Source organism: Cervus canadensis, chromosome 24, assembly GCF_019320065.1.
Source record: "Cervus canadensis isolate Bull #8, Minnesota chromosome 24, ASM1932006v1, whole genome shotgun sequence".
In the NCBI taxonomy this organism is placed as follows: Eukaryota; Metazoa; Chordata; class Mammalia; order Artiodactyla; family Cervidae; genus Cervus; species Cervus canadensis.
Window position 1 is genome coordinate 30,346,277 of NC_057409.1, and position 18,910 is coordinate 30,365,186.

General features: G+C 45.9%; 1 long non-coding RNA gene across 2 annotated transcripts in view; it reads left to right on the plus strand.

Moving 5' to 3' along the window:
* The first annotated feature begins 822 nt into the window (after positions 1 to 822).
* LOC122426498 overlaps positions 823 to 18,910 on the plus strand; it is a 66,742-nt gene continuing 48,654 nt past the window's right edge. For both annotated transcript variants that reach the window (XR_006265179.1, XR_006265180.1), the window contains exons 1-3: positions 823 to 955; positions 1,555 to 1,673; positions 11,469 to 11,606. This is a non-coding gene — a long non-coding RNA (uncharacterized LOC122426498). The remainder of the gene's footprint in view (positions 956 to 1,554; positions 1,674 to 11,468; positions 11,607 to 18,910) is intronic.

Below are 18,910 nucleotides of genomic sequence, written 5' to 3' on the forward strand. Positions count from 1 at the left end.
TTCCCAGGGCTCAGGCCTCTGGTTCATGCCTCCCTCCAACCTGAGATTCCAGCATCCATCATTCTTGACAGTTGCTTGCACGGGGACGCCCCTTCCAAGTCTGTAAATCCCAGGTGCTCCAACAGGGAGGGCAACTTGCCTGCAGCCTATCAACACATCTAGATGGCTATCTTGTCGTAAACACCTGCAACACTGAAGGCGCATCTACAGGTAAATTAGATGTTACCCAGCCAGCCTAAAGGTGGTTATTGCAACCCCATCGTGTCCTCTTCTGCCTCACCACCACCAAGCCAAAAATGCCACAGCCTGATTTTGTACTATCGCACATAAAATGATATTCTAAAAGACAATACCAACCCTTCCAGGCCCCCTTGGTTGTCCTGAAACTTTGATTCTTGTAGATGTGGAAACAACTAAAGATGTTACCTTGCTCATTCTTCTATTTCTAGGCAAATCTATCCATTCAGATAATCTCAGGAAGGGGTTTGTATAGGCCTTTTCCTAGAAATTATTATAGAAGGAGTTGTTGTAGTGTCTTTGGGTCACCTGTTCTAGTGCTTTTCAACCTGACATTTTGGTGAAACTTCATGATTATGAGAACACATGTATCAGCTGCTCAAGATCCATTTTCTCTTTTTTTTCTGAAAACACCACCCTGATTTCACAGGGTGGAATTACCTGTGGGTGCAGTGTGTGTGTGTTCACTCAGTCGTATCTGACTCTTTGTGATCCCGTGGACTGTGGCCCGCCAGGCTTCTCTGTCCATGGAATTTCCCAGGCAAAAATACTGGAGTGGGTTGCCATTTTCTCCTCCAGGGGATCTTCCTGACCCAGGGATGGAACCCGTGTCTCTTGCATCTCCTGCATGGACAGGCGGATTCTTTACCAACTGCGCTACCTAGGAAGTGGGTGCAGACTCGGTCTTGGTAAAGTCCTGCCCTGGTCTAACCAAGAGGTGGGTCCATGCCCCAGCTAGTGGATTTTCTCTCTTGAGACTTAGTGGAGATTAGTGAGCTGGATGAGCCATGCTGGTGGAGCCCATTCCAGATGGGCTCCTGGTACACTGGGCTTCTTCGCTGCTCCACACTTGCCCTGACCCACTCTGGACCCAGCCTGCCTGAACCTGGCCTCCAGTTTTTCCTTTGATCTTGGGATCCAGCTATGTCAGCCCCCAAAGTAATCGCCAATCCCCAGGTGAGTTCTCTTTGTGCGGTTCAGGTGCAGCTGGAGGGGAGCTGGGTGCCCTCTCTTCTAGCCCGATAGCTGTGTCGTCCCCTTAGGTGGCTTGAGCCCCTGGCCTCGCTCTGTGCTCTTGGAGCCTTGGGCAGCCATCCAGCTCTCAGGTGTGAATACACACACTTTTCAGATTTTCAGCCTTTGCTCGTTGCCAAGGCCATTTCTACCTAGAGTTCACAGTGGCACCCGCGTAAACCCCGAGTCCCTTCTCTCCTGCCACCTGCCACTTTACCAGCAGGAGTAATCACAGGATGATCATGTTAGCCTTGGATCAGATTTTAGCGAGAGGTCCTCTGACGTGGTTTTCTCATTTTCCAGATGAGGGAATGGAGGCCTAAGAAAGATCAGGGAGTTTGTGAAGATCACAGAGTTAGCAGTGATTTGTCTTTTTCGGAAAACTGAAGAAATGAATCAGGAATCCTGGAGAACGCTGGCAGGTGGGTTTGTGTTATTTCGATGAGAGGCTCTAGCCCCAGTGGCCATGAGAGACAGCAGAATGGGTTCCCGGGATGTTATGGCTTGGCTATCAACCAGGCTGTACGTACAGTGATAATTCAGGACATCTGTCCAGCATGGGATAGACATTTCCAGAGATGCTTGTATAATGTCTTTCCAAGTGTCTGTTAATAGAACAGGTTCTTTGGGAAACCAGGGAGGTGTGGTCAGATGGAGGTTGGAGCGTTGCCGGATGGTGAGACTGTGGGAGGGATTTGCTTGTGGATTGGGGAGGGGGATGAGAAAATCCCTGAAGTCCCCACAAACCCCCAGATTCTACAAATCTCGCTAAGCTGGGACTCAACCCAGGCCTGGAGTTGTTTTGTTGTTTGCTTATTTGATTTTCAGCTAGGGCATGCTACCTCTGCCCAGACCATTAGGGCCATCAAAGGTCACCATGGCCATCCTTCCACCTCTTCACTCCTATAAAGCTGACCGAAGTCTTATCACGATGGGAAATACCCCAGGGAGGCAAATTCATTCTCTCTGGACCCCATGATTTGGTTTCATATGCTTTAGATTAGGAAGTTCCTCCCAGTGTTATCCCTGGGTGTGGATTTCATTCTTCCCTTCTTCGCTGGGAAAATCGTATTAACTAATTCATGAAATGTTTATTGAGCCCTTTGGTGTAACACTGTGCTAAACTAAAGGAATATCGAGATGGACGAGTCGGAGTTCACATGTTCTTCAGCTCCAACTGTCCAGGAAGCCAGATTTCAGATTCAGGTCACTGGCCTACCCCCCCGCCCCCTGCCTGCCGCATCCCTCCCCTGCCCACCCCCCCAATACAGGATTCAGTTATAGCCGTGGCCCCTGCAGGGTTTGCTTTTTTCTGGGGGCTGTTCTTTGGAGCACAGTTAGTCCAGGTGTTGGTGGGCAGTGAGATGCCTTCGGAGTCTGAGACCTTTTCCCCTGCTTTCTCACAATTGCTGATGAGAGATCACACTCCTTCCATTTATGAATTTGCTGCTCATTGAAATGTAAATCTTTCTAAAGAGAACATTCAGATATGCTCTGATCAGTTGCAACTGATGTCTATGTAATTGGTGATGAAATAAGATGTTTTCTTACTTTCATATAATTAAAAAAGTTACCCCTGACCACTAGAGAAAAATATAGAGAAAATGCATAAATAAAGAAACAAAAAATCACCCATGTTCTTAAAACCCAGAGACAACTGTGGCTGAAGTTTTGTTCTAGTTTCTAGTGGGGCATATTGCTTAGTTTACTGATAGGATAAAAGCAAAATCTCTCAGCAAGGTGTTAGGCTAGTTACTAGCTTTGTGTTCTTCTACAAATGACTAAAATCTTTTTTTTTTGCCTCAGTTACCTCATCTGTAAAATGGGGATAATTGTGGTGGCTATGCTATAAGGCTATGATGAAGATTTAGTGAGTTGATACATGTAAAGTACTTAGAGCACTGTCTGGTATACAGAAAGTGCTCAAAAAAAGATAATTGTTAGTAGTAGTATTGTTATGGCTGTTGGGTTTCCCAGGAGGCTAGTGGTAGAGAACCCATGTGAGTTTGATTCCCGGGTCAGGAAGATACCCTGAAGGAGGGCACAGTAACCCACTCCAGTATTCTTGCCTGGAGAAACCCATGGACAGAGGAGCCTCGTGGGCTACAGTCCATGGGGTCGCGAAGAGTCGGACTCGACTGAAACGACTTAGCATGCATTACGGATGTTTTGGTTTTGTAACTCATGCACAGCTAAGCCTCCCTGGGTTGCCTTTGTGATTGTTGGTCTGTGCTCTCTGGAGGCCAGTCCTTGTGGTCCCCAGTCCTATCCAATGCCAGTTCCTAACTCATTGCTGAGTGAAGTAGATTGTTCCAGAATATCTAGGGAAATGATGGAAGTGTTTACATCACACTCTGCAGCAAATTCTGCCCCTTTCTGTAGACTTTAAACATCTGTGAGCTTTCTCCAAAGTTTAATCCTGGTGGAAATTGTCCCATTTTCTCTCCTCTCTCTTTCCCAAGAAACTCATCTTCAGCCTCTCCAGCCACCTGGCACTTAATCCTCCCACCACCCCCTCAAAGTCTCACCAGCTCACAAAGCCAGCAGCTGCAGTCAATAGAACTGAAGAGCCAAATCCTGACCAAGCACACCCCCGGGGCCTCGTCTCATCCAGCCCTGTGTGGGTCAACTCACACACATGGATACACTTAGAGCAAAGTGTCTAGGTAGACCCCCAAACAGGAGTCTTCCTTCTTACACTGTTTGGTGTCTTTTTTTTTTTTTTTTTCTTTTCACTTGCTAATGTATTGTGAGCACTTCCCATTACATGATGGTACATCCATGGGGCAAAAGAGTAGATGGTCATTAAAAATATTCTTAGAAGTTCTTTTAAGCAGGTTTTTTTTTTTTTTTTTTTTTAATAGTGAGGAGGCTGGAGGCTGCAGGTGCTGGAGGTAAGAGGCTAGCCAATAAGGCTGCCAGCAAGTGAGGTTCTGTGCCCACGTTCACAGACCTCTTGCTTGCTCACTCTCAGTCACTTCAGTCATGTCTAACTCTTTTTGTGACCCCATGGATTGTAGTCCACCAGGCTCCTCTGTCCATGGGGATTCTCCAGGCAAGAATACTGGAGTGGGTTGCCATGCCCTCCTCCAGGGGATCTTCCCGACCCAGGGATCGAACCCACGTCTCTTTATGTCTCCTGCACTGGCAGGGAGGTTCTTTACCACCAGCGCCACCGGGGAAGTCTTGTAAGCTGGCTTAATCACACCTGCTTGGTCATCATTAATCCCTTCTCGAATGCTCTCAAGACCATGGATTAGAACATGTTTTTGTAGCTTTCAGGCAACTTCTCTTCCTTATCCTCTGCCTGTCTTTCCTCTTCTACCCACCCTTAAAAATGGCAGTCCTCAGGATTCACCCTGGGCTATCTTCCATTTCCTGTCTGCGTGGTCCCCTGGGCACCTGCCCTATTACAGAGCCTTCAGTCATCCTTCACTTGCCTAGGATCTTTTCCCTCAGCCCCACATCTCTGCATTGGGTCCTGACTGCTCTACTTGGCTTTCTCCCAGACCCCAGTCAATGTATTCCAAGTGGAATCCATCATTTCTGCCCCAAACGTGCCCCCTGTCTGGTTCCTTGTTTCAGTCCATACCATTCTGTTCGCCTACTCCTCGAGCTAGAGACCATGTGTATCTTCTCTTTCCGCTTTCCTCCCATGTCCAATCATTGTAGTCAGTGTTTCATAATTATTTTGTAATCAATCCAAACTACTACTCTGTACTCCAAGTTGTGTTCATATTCTGTCCTTAATATCAAAATGCTTAGAAAAAATGAAGCATAGGAGATGGTAGATGGCAGCGGTTTTTGTCTGTTGGTGTGTTTTCAGTATCAGTGATGGAGTTGCTGTTGATTGCTACTGAAACCCAGACTCTTTCCTTTTTTTCTAACAGAATTCAGTTTTGTTCAGATTTCCACTTCATCTCCTGCTTCAGAGGGCAATTCCAAATAGTCTAAGGCACCAATTCTCCAAGTCCCTGAGACCCTTCCAGGGGGTCTGGGAGGTCAAAACTATTTTTATTCTAAGCCATTATTTGCCTTTTCACTCTCATTCTTTTATGAGTATACACTAGACTTTTCCAGAGGCTAACTGTCATGTGATATTGCAATAGATTGAATGCAGAAGCAGATATGAGAACCCAGCTGTCTTCTATTAACTGGAAATTAAAGGGATTTGCAAAAATGTGGAACACTGCCACACTTCTCACTAAGCTTTGACAAGGAGTTTTTTTTAATAACAAATATGTTATGTTCACATGTAATGAGTTTATTATTTTTGTTTTAAAATAAGCTGACAAATGTTTTGAAAACTTTCCAGTGTTAATTTATAATACAATACACATCAATACCTTTAATCCACCTAAACACAAGCTCTCTGGTGTCCAGTTTTAGAATATTAAAGGGGTCCCAAGTGGAAAAAAATGTGAGAACCGCTGTTCTAACTTGGTGACAGCTATTGGTTATGTAAGTGACCCAAATTAGCCCAATCAGATCAGATCATGGAAAGATTTATATTCCATGTCTGGGGCAGAGATTTCTCTGCTTCCTCTTGTTGGGTGTGAAAAGTTTTAGTTTCCATTGCCACTGGTAGGGTGTCGCAAGGATGCTGTTGTGACCTTGTCTGAGGCCACCCTCTGCTCTTCCTGTGATATGAGAAGGTCATTCTTCATACTGCTGGATCCAGCTTGAGTTGGATTCTCCATTATTCGCCTCTGAAAGCCTGTTCACTGATATAGCACTTACCAATGATCCCAACTCTACATCCAGTTCTGGTTTGTGCCTGGGTGTCTTTCTTCCAATAACACCAATTACCCAAATTCTGATACTACCTGGAGAGGTTAATAGCATCACATCCCACAGGTTAAGGATTCAGTCCCACAAAACTGTCCTCCTGCGACCACTCCCCATCCCTACTTCAGATGCCAGGGTACCTGTGCTTCTGACTGATGGGCTATGATTGAAGGTTCCAGTGGCTCCTCCCTTGGTTCAATTCATGTGCTAGGGTGACTCACAGAACTCACTTACTTACTGGATCCCTGGTTTCTTACAAAAAAATTACCAGGAGTAGCCAGGTGGAGAACGTGCCCAGGGCAAGTCATGGGGAAGGGACTTGGAGCTTCTGTGTCCTTTCCCTGTGGTCCCCTCCCTGCAGCAACACATGTTCACCATCCTCAGAGCTCTCTGAATGCTGTTCTTCTGAGTTTCTATGGAGGCTTCATCGTGTAGGCGTGATTGATTACATCATTGGCCATTGGTGAGTGATTCAACTTCCAGACTCTCTCAATTCCCCTGAGGCCAAGGAGGTGGGACTAAAAGTTTCAACCTTCTAACCAAGTTTGGCTCTCCAGGCAACCCGCCTCCATGCTTAAGTGCTGTCCAGAAGTCACTGAAGACATCTTTATGGCTTTTATCTCTTGGGAAATGTCAAGGGTTTCAGGGGTCTGTGCCAGAAACATGGACAAAGACCAAATATATATTTATTATCAGAAATCACAATGTCATAGGTAGAAAATGAGGAGTTGGCACCTCCTCCTTCCTCTCCCTCATTGGTCCTAAACTTTGGAAGATGTTTTACTGTTGTAAGTGAAAGTGAAGTCTTTCAGTTGTGTCTGACTCTTTGTGACCCCATGGACTGTAGCCTACCAGGTTCCTCTATCTATGGGATTTTCCCGGCAAGAATACTGGAGTGGGTTGCCATTTCCTTCTCCAGGGGATCTTCCCGACCCAGAGATTGAATCCAGGTCTCCCTCATTGTAGGCAGACGCTTTACCATCTGGGCCACTAGGGAAGCTAGTGGTAAAGAACCCACCTGTCAATGCAGGAGATGTTAAGAGACACAGGTTCCTGGGTCAGGAAGATCCCTGGAGGAGGGCATGGCAACTCACTCCAATATTCTTGCCTGGAGAATCCCCATGGACAGAGGAGCCTGGTGGGCTATGGTTCATGGGAGTCACAAAGGGTTGGACAAGACTTAAGCCACTTAGCATGCACATATAACCTATCAACTGCCATATTAGATGAGCACAGAGGTTTCCCCAAATGTGAGAAACCATCTAGAAGGAAGAAGGTGCTGAGAAGGATGGGATAAGCAGAGAATCGAAGCTATACACCATAGAAGGTTCCCTGCACATAGATGTTCCAGGGCACAGGGAGAGACAGGTCAGAAGTAGGGATGTCATGGAAATCGCAGACCTGGTGTGTCCTTTGAGAGCTAGACTCCTCAAAGCTGCATCCCTTTCCCTGCCCCACTCCTGGTCCCCACCCTTTCCTCCCCTAGCTCTCTTCTTTGTAAACCACACTGTCAATATCTGTGTGGCTGAGCTGACTTGGGGTGACGGCTGTGAACATTTACCCCTTTGTCTGGCGAGGGGTGGGCTAAACCTCACGACCCTGGGACAGAGGCGTGTTTTCTACCCCCGACATCCACACTGCCAAACTGAGAACAAAGAGGCATGGATGGGGCCAGAGTCACCTACGGCAGCTTGGTGACCTTCCCCGGTAACTTTTCCTTCTATTGGCAGTTGTGCTAGTCTGTATGTTGTTGCTTTATTCAGGACTTTCAAAGGATCTTGCAGGTGAGTTTGGGTGCAGTGGGTGGGATGCCAACCTGGTAGAGACATTGCTTCCATACCTTTGAAAAGAGCATTCTTGCCTGTTTAAATTTAGCTTGGTGTCATTGGGCAAGAACTGATACCTTTCTTTTTTTTTTTTTCTTCTGGATTGAAGCTTTTTTGAACTTTTTACTTTGCATTGGAATATAGCCAGTTAGCAATGTTGTGATAGTCTCAGGTGGACAGCCAAAGGACTCAGCCATACATGTAAATGTATCCATCCATTCTCCCCCAAACTCCCCTCCGATCCAGGGTACCACATAACATCGAGCAGAGTTCCCTGTGCTGTACAGTAGGACCTTGTTGGTTATACATATTGTAAATATAGCAGTGTGTACATGTCCATCCCAAATTTCCTAACTGTCCCTTCTCCCCCTTCTTCCCCTCTGACAGCTGGAAGTACATGTGTTAGTCGCTCAATCATGTGCAACTCTTTGCCACCCCATGGACAGTAGCCCGCCACGCTCCTCTGTCCATGGAATTCTCCAGATGAGAATACTGGAGTGGGTAGCCATTCTCCTTCTCCAAGGGATCTTCCCAATCCAGGGATCAAACCCGGGTCTCTGCATTGCAGGCAGATTCTTTACCATCTGAGCTACCAGGGAAGCCCATAAGTTCATTCTCTAAGCCTGTAAATCTGTTTCTGTTTTGTAAATAAATTCATCTGTATCATGTCTTTTTAGATTCCTTTCTAAACAGGACACTTTTTAGCCACAGCAGATATTTTCTGGCAGTGTGGGAGTGACTACCTGCAGATTTACAGGTACTTCTTGGGTTGGAAATCTCGAACTGAAGTTGTAGAGAAGCTGAAAAACATTTGTTTGACTTACGTCTTCTTTTTGGTGGGCAGCAGAGTGGGAAAGGAAGCAGAAAAAGAGCTTGGGGGCCTAAAAGGACAAACTGGACTTTTCTCTAATAAATTGCAAGTAGGATACTAAAAGTCTTTCTTGTTACAAAGAGATTAAAGCTGGATAGAAGCTCCTTGAACTTTTTTTTTGGTTACAAAATAAAAAACTGCTAGGAGGACACAAAGCCCAATGGAGTTGGGATAAGCCCTGGGGAGACTTTATGTCCAAGTTAGGATAATCAAAAAGAGTTTAATTTACTCAATTCTGGAGTAAAACCAAGGCTGCATTCAGCAATATTTGAAGCCAGTTAAAGGTCAGCGAATGAGATGCCCAGTTGTGTTTAAATGTTTGCTTCTATTTATTCATGTCTTACTTTGTATTCTAAATCACATGCTTTCCTTTTTAACCAAAAAAAAAAAAAGATAATCATCATACCTAATTGTTTTATCAAAGCTTTTAATTTTTAAAAAGCACAAGGAATGAAAAAAGCATTTCCTAATCTTCAGTATTTACTTTTTTACTCTCAGGGGTCCTCAAAGCCAAAGAGAGTGTCTGCTAGTGAATTAGAATAAAACCACAGGATAATTACTTTCTGGGCTACCAACGCAACATGAGTTGCTTTCCGTTGTGAGAATGCTGAAAAGTTGCCACAAAATTAAACCAATTAGGATAATAAGGGGAGAAGGAGAAGATTAAATTTATTTCCATCTGATTTAACTTATTAATTTCTCAGGGGAGAAAGATTCCCTGCCGTTAACCTCTAGGTTTTAACCCATGAACCCCTTTTGTTCTCAAGATGTACTTGGGATTTAATTCATACCCCAAAGCCTGGGCCCTTTCAGTTGACTCAAATGGCTGTGATTTTTTTTTTTCCTTTTTGATTGTGCCCCACAGAATATAGGAACTTCGTTCCCCAACCAGGGATTGAACCTGTGTGCTATGCAGTGGGAGCGCAGAGTCTTAACCACTGGACCACTAGGGAATTCCCCCTTTGATCTTTAGGAAGTAGGTTTGAGAAATGAAGAGTCAGTGAACAAATCAGTCAGTCAACAGATCTGTTTTGGAGCTCCTACTGTGTGCCAAGCATGTTTTACAGTCTGGGTATTCAGTGTGAACAAGTCAGAACTCCTGACCTCCATAGTCTTACACTCTAATGGGGAAAGCACATAATAAATACACAAATAAATAGAGCAATAAAGTAACTGATGAGAGCTACAGAAAAGATAGAATAGGGAAATATGATAGCAAGTCACTTCTGGAAGCTAGGACAGCAAGTGCAAAGGTCCTGGGGCATGGATACACTTGATGTGCTTGAGAGCAAGAAGTCCCGCATGACTGAGAACTCAAGGGGAGAAAGAATACAGTGTTATACCCATCTCATCCTTTACTACTTCATTGTGTAAATTTAGTACTTCACTGTGCCCTGTGCAGCTAAAACCTTCCAAACTCTTCTCTGTCTGGTGAGCAGGGAAGCTTACTGTAAAGGCAAATGCCTGGGAGGGATTTGTTGAATCTCATGCCAGCTCCTACTGTTGGTGCTGGCCAAAGGCTAGAGAAACTAGTGTCTTCCTTCTTAGTTCCTTGGGGGCCGTGGTCCCCAACCTTTTTGGCACCAGGGACCGGTTTTGTGGAAGACAGTTTTTCCAGGGATGTGGCAAATGTGGGTTAGGGGATGGGTTAGGGTTAGGGTTAGGGTTCAGGCAGTAATGTGAGCAATGGGGAGCAGCTATGAAGTGGAGCAGCAGATGAAACTTCATTTGCTTGCTCGCTGCTCCCCTCCTGTGTGTGGACCAACACGGGTCCTTGGCCCAGGGGTAGGGGACCCCCTTCCTTAGGGAATACAGTTTTCTCACTAGCTTTAGGCTATGGTTCAACCATTGTTAGGGATGGTCAGTTCTAAATAGGTTCTCCCATTTCTAGTTGCCAAAAGTGAAAACCACTCCAACTAGTACAGGCTGAAAAGGATTTTTTTTAAGAAATATAGATACTGGGGCTTCCCTGGTGGTTCAGTGGTAAAGTACCCGGCTTCAATGCAGGAGACATAGGAGAGACGGGTTGGATCTCTGGGTAGGGAAGCTGCCCTGGAGAAAGAAATGGCAACCCACTCCAGTATTCTTGCCTGGGAAAGCCCGTGGACAGAGGAGTCTGGCAAGCTATAGTCCATGGTGTCTCAAAGAGTTGGACATGACTGAGCATGCACACACGCAGGGCATGCATAGATAGATATATCATGGACCAAGCGGAATGGCTAAAGAAAAAGATTCTAGGCTGAGCTTTCAGGAATGACGCCTAAACCACACTGCAGAGTTGCACCCCCATGGGAACTGCTGCCTCTTCTGTGGTTAGAAAGTTAGCATCGCCATGGCCGGCTGCTCCCACCCCGCCCCTGCCTTTGTTCCAGCCTGCTGCAGTTGAATATACATCCCACACTGATCCTCTCATCCCTCATAATTTGATTTCAAATCAAAGTCTTAAATGAGTGTATATGGTTAATAAGTCCCAAGCTGCCTACCCGACCTTGGCTGCTTGGACATCTGAGAAATGTACCTTCTGGGTTTTTAGCCTCTACAGTGGAGGAAGGTCAGCTAGAAGCTGGCATGGTTACTAGGAAGGTAATCTACTGAAACTACCACCCGGCTCAGCTTGGGTTGATGCCATCTGCATTCCAGAATTTGGGGCTCATTCCGGTGACTCCAGCAATTTTCTCTCCGGCACACAAGCCTGGGTCAGCTGTAAAACCACAAGCAATTTTCCTTTTCAGATCCTGCATTCATGGCTGTGTGCCCCTAGGCAAGATATGATCCGGGGCTGGGCTGGTTTAGCCTGACATGGATTTGGAGGTGCTTGGGGGTAAAGCTCATCTAAAGAGTGACATTTAGACTCTGAGCCCGAAGAGTGGGTAAGTCATGGTTATTTTTGCTCATTTTTACAGCTGCGATATCAGCATAGAAGTTGACATATAGTAGGCACCCAATTAATATTTATTGAGTAAATAAATGAAAGAAAATAGAGTGAGGAATGGTTAGGCATTAAATGCTAAGCAAATTCATTGGAGTCTCTGTGTGTTTAACAAATGCTAGTAATGCTTGATATGTGCCAGGCACTGTTCTAAGTGCTTCACAAATATTAACTTCTTTAATTCTCATAACTACTCTAGGAGATATGCACTATTCTTAATCCCATTCTAAAGCTTAGATACAGAGAAGTTCTGTTACTTGCCCAAGGTTGTACAGATAAGACGCGGTGGGGCCAGGGACTGGTTGCCCCAAATATCTTCTGTTGTTGTAAGACTTATCTATTATTGATTTGGCCCCTATAAATAGTCCTACATGCCTGCATGTGATAATATGAAAGTAAACATTTGCGATAAGTACATACCTACAAGGGTTTTTTGCTGTTAAAACATTGAAATCCACCTGTCTTTATTCTCTCTTTATACTGCCTCCCAGCCCCTTTCATTCTCCTCTGGGCTGGGCCTACTCAGGTCTCCTTCTCTTTGTCCCTCCTCCATTCCTGTACTGAACTGCATTTTGGTGTTATTTCAGCTCCCATTGAGTCAGGTGGGCCCGTGGGTCCCCTGCTGAGCTATATAGGAGGTGATTCCTGCTTGAACGAACCCCAACACGGTGGTAGGTCCTAGAGTGGACCCCACTGTCCCCTTGGTTCAGCCCAGAGTTAGAGACTTCTGACTGCCTTGACTACTGTGATATCCTTGAGCTCTGTGGCCTCTTCTGGAAATGCTGGGGCGGCCACAGCACCAGCACACAGCATCCTGCCTCCGCACCATCCATGGGGTCCATCTGCCAACCTCCTCCTTGCCTGGTTTATTTTAGGTTAATGGATGTCTTGGAAAGACCGAGCTGTAGTGTTGTCAAAACTCTCCTGGCCTAGGAGAGCAGGGTATTTGCAAATGCTTTGCAGAGCTGGCTCTTCTTACTGGGGCAGCACGGATTGTTTGCAAAACACCCAGATACTGTGCTAGCAATCTTCCTGAGAGCGTGGGGGTGTGGCGGAGAGCGTTCTCTTTGTCAGTACAAACAACAGGGTGAGGGGAGTGGGGGTAGGGAGGAAGGGTGTGCTGTTCAGAATTTATCCCATCCACCCCCTGCTTCTGAGCAGTCGGCTCTTCCCAGGCTTAGATCTCTTGAGGCACCTTGTTTCCACGAAGGGGTCATGGGGAAGTCCTCCTGGTGTCTACCTATAGGCCCTGCTGCTTCAGGACTCCCTCTGTTTCCCATGGAAAGTCTAACCCAGTGTGCTTCAGATATCCACGGAAAACCACCCATTTTCACTGCTCCTGACAAAGACTTTCCCACACTGTGGTGGGGGGCTCAAGTCACCCTGTGCCCAAGTAGCAAGAGCTTCTCTGTGGCCTCGCTGCAGGCCCAGTGGGTTCTGAGCCCTTTAGCTCTTGACCTTCCACTCTCTGAGTCACAGGACCCTGCTTCGTCTTGTTGGAGCATATTTTTTCCCTTGAGTTTTTTTTTTTTTTTTCTCCCTTTAGTGTTTACATGAACTGGTTGAACCCGTCACGTGGTGAATCTGTGTTTATATTTGCAGAAGCGCTGCCTAGGGAAGTTCTGTTTGTACAGAGGTCACCCCATCCCTGGGGCTTGGCTGCCGCCCTGCACTGGGTTTCAGCAGTAGTAACTGAGCTCACAGCAGGGACCACCCTCCCCCATTTTCACTTCTCTCTTTATCCCAGGTTCCAGGATCTTGGTCCCTGTGGCTCCATGCCTCCCACTGGAGGAAGAGAAGGCAGACGCAGAGGAGAGTGGGGCCACCTCCCTTCCTTCTCATTCTCAACTCGACCCAGAGTTTTCCCAGAGTTGCCTGATTCCTTCCTTAGAACTTAACTGTCCTCCATGGTCTTAGAGGTAGACTTGAGCTGGTGGAGTAGATGGTAGAGTCTAAAGATGGGTAGCTGTCTTGCCAACCTTCCTTCTACTGGGCTGACGATTCAGTCAGCATTCGAGGATGGTTAAGACCATGCACTTTGGAGGCAGACAGAACTCAGCTGGAATTGTGCCTTTGCCTGTTGCTAGTTGTGTGGCCTTGGACAATACCTCTAAAGCTATTTCATCATCTTAAATGACTATAATAGTCCTTCTTCCTGAAGACTGTCAGGAGGATTAATTTAGGGCATGCATACAAAATGTTTTTAATTACGATGATGATAACTATCATAGCAGTTAGAACTGGCAGCTTCCCTTCATCCCCATTTTTCTCCTCTATTAGAGCAGTGTTTCCCAAGTTTTCTCATTATTACTCCCCCATGTGGCCTTTTTGGGCTTCTCAGGTGGCGCTAGTGGTAAAGAACCTGCTTGCCAATGCAGGAGATGTAAGAGATGCATGTTCGATACCTGGGTTGGGAAGATCCCCCACAGGAGGGCATGGCAACCCTCTCCAGTATTCTTGCCTGGAGAATCCCATAGACTGAGGAGCCTGACTGACTACAGTCCAAAGGGTTGCAAAGAGTTGGACATGACTGAAACAACTTAGCATATATGCATGCAAGTAGTCTTTTGAAGCATTGGTTTTTTTCATCATTTCTTCTCCTCTGCTGTATACTCTGTATATTTTCATATACTTTAACCTTTTGAAGGCCCAAATCATTGTAATATCTAAGATATTTTTAATTCCCCCTAAGAACTAATGTTCGCAGTGAGAACATTCTCTCCCTGTTGAGAGAATGCATGTATTAGAGAGAATTCTGCTATCTGGGGAGTCATGTAGGTTATTATTAAAGTTTCTTGACTTGATGGAGAAACACATATACCCCAGTGTAGCCGTTTTGTGGATATGGCTGTCCATGGGAGAGAGCCCCTAGGAAACCAAATGCTTGTTGCACAACAGTGGGTACCCATTGACCAGAAGGGTGGAGCTAGAGATCTTATCCACTGTGGTCTGTATCCCCTTTTCCCTCCTCTCCTGCACTTAATGTTTGCCTTTAGGACAGCTCTCCCTGGTGGGAGAACTGGAGGATTCATCTTCACTGCTTGCGGGACTGGAGCCCATTTTTCTACAGTCTTTGAGACTCAGTGATGACCAACACACTGATGTTGACCACAGAGCCTCATCTATAGTTGTACATGCAAGTGTGTATGCTCAGTTGTTAGAGCTGTGTCTGACTCTTTGTGACACAGTGGACTGTGGCCCGCCAGGCGCCTCTGTCCATGGGGTTCTCCAGGCAAGAGTACTGGAGTGGGTTGCCATGCCCTCCTGTAGGGGATCTTCCTGACCCAGGGCTTGAACCCGAGTCTTCTGCATTGCAGGTGGATTCTTTACCGCTGAGCTACCAGGGAAGCCCCCATAGCTGTACATCAGACTGTAAACCATAGGATTGATTTAGGGAGCTGGCATCTCTGTATGCAAAGGAGAGAAAGGTTCCTGAAGAAGAATAGCATTTAGGACACAGAGAGTTGAAGAAGTGGTGTTTAAAGGCCTTGTGAATAACCTGAGTGCAGAGGGGTCCACTTAGGGGTGAGGCAAAGCTGCTTTTCTATTTGTGTAGACCAGGCCCTGCCCAAGGAGGTGTTACACTGTTATGTGAATGGTGCTCCCCGGAGTTGTGCAATATATGGTAGACCTGCACAGATGAGCTCTTTCTTGTCAAAGCCTAACTGTTAGATGCTGTCCCTTGGGAGCTGAAAGAGAGACTTCATGTTCATAGTTCAAAGTCTGGCCAGTCTAAATGACCATTTCCTTTTGAGTTTTCCCTAGTTCTTCAGCAAAGCCATGTGCATATAGTTGCAGTGTGGAATGCTATTGTGGTGGCCAAGAAAGAGGAGAGAGACGTGTTGTCTCATCTTGATTCACCCTGGGTTCCAGTAGAAGATGGATAATGACATCCTGGACGGGATGTGGTTCCAGATCTGTAGGGTAACCAGGGGTAAAGCCGGTGGCAGAGTATCCTGAAAGAATATACGCATGAAATAATGTTTGATTCTGCAAATACCTACCTAGGTCAAGCTCTCCTGAGAAGGGAGGCAGAGTTGGGGTAAGCCCTGAGTTGTGGTCCTCTGCTGAGGGCTTGCTATATGCTGGGCAGGCTGAGAAGTGCTTGGATTTATATCCTTGGTCCACAGCATGGGTGATGATAATACCTAGTATTTAGCTTCTAGATTAAAAACATTTTTTTCCCCCCATTCTAACTTGGCAATGTTAGTCTTGGTCCCTTCTAGCTCTGACATCTTAGAGAATCTGCCTGAGAGAATGTTCAGTCAGTTCTGCTTCAAAGGGATGCATTTGTTAACATCTTTCCTGAAAAACAAATGTTGCTTATGAGGAAGAGGAGCTTGATGTCTGAGAGGGACAAAGGCAGAGAAAAGGAAACTTGGGAGCATGGAACACAAACGCTTACATCTTGGGCTCTGCCTGGAGCAGAAGCGTTCTTAAGCTTTTCCTCCAACATCACCACCCTAAGCTTTTAACCTTTCTGGTTCCAACCATTTGGGTGTCGTTGCTCTTTCCTTATTTCTTGGCCAGTTGCCCCTTTCCTGAGAATTTCCCTAGAGACTTGATGTTCTGCTCTGCAGCATGCTTTGCCACCTGCTGCAAGGGAAATAATCCTCACTCTAAAGCAAGATGCATTTGGCATTGTTTATGGGAGAGGATGGAGGGCTTACATGCTGGTGGTGTGAATGTAAACAGAGAGTAACACAGATAAGCCTAGGGCTAGATTCAAAACACTGTGGCTGCAATCCTGGCTCCCACTTGAACTTTGGAGAAACCATTTAGGCTGACTAAACCTGGATGCCTTCATCTCAGAAGGAGGAATTTTTGTGATGAGCTTTGAGGTTCATTTTTTCCAACTACTGGTATGTTATGACTTGAAAGAAATTTTGTTGAAAGAACCACCAACTCCTTCTCCCCGCAGTGTTGAGCCTCCCCAACCACTTAGGGCTTGCAATGACATCTTTCCAAATGGGGCTCTTAGTGGCTCTGCAAGCTGGAGGATGACGTTGTCTTTTCTCTTCAGCTTTGGCTTGGGCTTTTTATGAGACCCATACTATCTGCTTCAGCCCTCATCTCCCACTCCCTGCTTTATCCTTAGTCAGGAGGGCACTTCCCCTGAGCAGCGAGATGAGGGGCCTGAGAACTCAGACACCGAAGGCAGAAGCCAAGTTGGGAATAAGCCGTCCAAAGAAAGGAGGTGGAGGGGACCGATTATTAATGGTATCAGTCAGTTCCCCAAATTGCCAATGATAACTGCGTAACTGTGAAATATTCTCCTTTTTCCTCTCATCCTAGGCCTTTAGGCAACTAATCTTGAAAAGAAGAACCTCTTTTCTTCCAAACTGTGATCACTCCCATCTTTATTTTTATTTTTTAAATTTGTTTTTTGGCTGCACCACGCAACTTGTGGGATTTTAGTTCTCCGACCAGGGATTGAACCCAGACCCATAGCAATGAAAGTACTGAGTCTTAACCACTGGACCACCAGGGAGCTGCGACCATCTTTATTCTTCCTTGAACTCTGCGGGTCCTGGCAGAACTGTGCAGGGCGACTGGTGGCTTGCTCCATGAGGACCCCATAGAGCTGAGGTCCTTTGTACTTGGACCCAGCTGGTGACAGCTGACACCTCTCTGGAGCCTGGAGAGTGAGGATGGTCTGGCTCTTGGTGTTCCATCCCTGCTCTATGGACCAACCAGGGAGTTGAGCGGCAGGATGTGTCAACTCTGCAAGCTAAGGTTGGAAGCTTCTCTGTTCCTTCTCCCACATGGACCTTCACCTCTCCAATAGTTATTCCCCCACAAAGCAGTATCTGCTTCTTCACCTGAGAAGCACCTCTTTTTTTTTTTTGTTACATCAACACCCTTCTGCTTCAGACATCTCATCAAGCTCCTTTCTGGAATTTCTGTCTAAAGAAAAAGAGGGTAGAAACTAAGGACTTGTGAAACAGGATACCCTCACCCTGGCTAAAAGTTATGTTTGCCAACAAGTCTTCAATTCCTGAGGTAAAGCAGTATTTTTAAGACTCCCTCTACACCGCCTCCTTGGAACATGCCCAGTCTGTAAAAAAAGGAGAAAGAGAGGGCATGGATGTTTAGGAGGTGGGAAGGTATGTTCTAGGAAATGAGAATGCATATGAATTTAATTTACAGTGGAAAATAAGAACTGAAGAAAGGGTCCAATAAAAACCTTCAAATACTAAATCCTCTTGGTAAGAGGAGCCACATTTTGTGCATCTCTTGGAACCCAGAAGGGAGTGACCACAATCCACCCTGGACAGAAAGATCCAGGGAACTTTAATCCACTTTAGAGTATAATCATCTTAATGGTCAGCATGATTTCCTTCACAGCTTCAGTGTTCATTGTTTTCTTCTTATTTTATTCAGACTGTAAAGCAATGGAGAAGACAGTGCCTTCCATATTGTGTCTGGAAGTAGCCTTTCATGAGCTTAAACACACAAGCCAAAGATCTCCTTTGGTCTTCTGCCCCTTTTTAAAACCTTGAACCCCTTCCACAACCAGTCCTCAAATTGGGCTCCATTCCATAAGAAGCCAGGATGGGAAGAATATGTCACAACATGGAAAACTGCTTGTGATAAAATGATAGGAACAAGAAGATATCACAGGACCGAGAAGGTGTGAACTGGTTGACTTTTGTTGTTCAGTTGCTCAGTCATGTCCAACCTTTGTGACCCCAGGGACTGTAGCCCGCCAGGCTCCTCTGTCCGTGGGATTTCTCAGGCAAGAATACTGGAGTGGGCTTCCATTTCATCCTGCAGGGAATCTTCCTGACCCAGAGATCAACCAGGGTCTCCTGCATTGCAGGTGGATTCTTTACCGTCTGAGCCACCAGTGAAACCTGAATTGGATGATAGTTACATGTATTGTCGAAAAAACTCAAAGAAATATAACTCAAGTACTACCCATGATGAAATTATGAAAAAAATTTTTCTCTCTGTTTTCCAAAATGTATCTTTTGCAGAGTGTGAATCAGTTGGAGGGGGCGTTGGGTTGTATCAGTCATTCAGCCTGGTCATTGACTGTCTTCTGGATTTAAGAAAATTGGGTGGAATCCAGGCATCTTTCCAAACAGAGGATCTATGGGAGGTTTTGTTCCAAGTTTCAGTACTTATGTCCCTCATCTCTGATTTTTTCCAGAGCAATCTGAACACACACACACACACACACGCACGCACACTCCCTTCTGCTGCAAGCTGTATGCACAGAAGGCATCGGAGTGTTTCTGG